This window comes from Etheostoma spectabile, chromosome 10 (genome assembly GCF_008692095.1).
Source record: "Etheostoma spectabile isolate EspeVRDwgs_2016 chromosome 10, UIUC_Espe_1.0, whole genome shotgun sequence".
Taxonomy (NCBI): domain Eukaryota; kingdom Metazoa; phylum Chordata; class Actinopteri; order Perciformes; family Percidae; genus Etheostoma; species Etheostoma spectabile.
The window spans coordinates 11,061,030-11,061,757 of NC_045742.1; the positions used below are offsets into that span (position 1 = coordinate 11,061,030).

Genomic DNA, 728 nt, shown 5'->3' on the forward strand with positions numbered 1-728 from the left:
GCTGAAGTGTCAACCCGGTCGGTCAAATTAGATCTATAGATCTACCTGTTGAGCCACTTATGATCGACTAGTTGTGCTTTCGGAGACTGTGAGGGGGGGTTCAAGAGCGCTCCCTGTCTGTGGAATTTTCGAATTGTCGCAAACTGAAAACTTTTTTTTCCACGAGCCATCCCAGGTGCATTTCCCCGGCTTCAGGTATGTGCTCTGAGTAAGAGAAACCAGTCACACAATTTCAGATGGAGTAGTTAGAGTACTGTAACAAAAAAACAAACAGGCTGTTACTTTAAACAAAAGCCTAAACTAGATTTTACAGACTTAAAGGTGCTCTAAGCGATGTCACGCGTTTTTTTAGGCTACAACATTTTTTGTCACATACAGCTAACATCTCCTCACTATCTGCTAGCTGCTGGTCCCTGAACACACTGTAACAAAAAAGTGGATTCTGTAGACAGCCCAGGCTCCACAAACCTGCACCACCAAACATAAACACTGTTCCGTCTATACGACAAGAAGGAGTTGGTTGAGCCATCAGCGCAGCAGCGGTAGCACGTAGGCTTCTTCCACAATGCACGTTCATGACTCAACCAACTCCTTCTTGTCGGTTATAGACTGGAACAGTGTTTATGTTTGGTGGTGCAGGTTTGTGGAGCCTGGGCTGTCTACACAGACCGTGTTTTGTTTTGTTTTTTTGTTCAAGGGACAGGCAGCTAGCAGATAGTGAGGAGATG

The 728-nt window shown here is 45.2% G+C and overlaps 1 protein-coding gene across 1 annotated transcript in view; it reads left to right on the plus strand.

Annotated features, from left to right (window-relative positions):
• Positions 1-176: 176 nt before the first annotated feature.
• The window catches only part of wu:fb13g09 (multidrug resistance-associated protein 5), a 40,976-nt gene continuing 40,424 nt past the window's right edge, over positions 177-728 (plus strand). The window contains exon 1 of the mRNA XM_032527791.1: positions 177-195. The gene's annotated coding sequence lies outside the window, so the exon portion shown is untranslated. The remainder of the gene's footprint in view (positions 196-728) is intronic.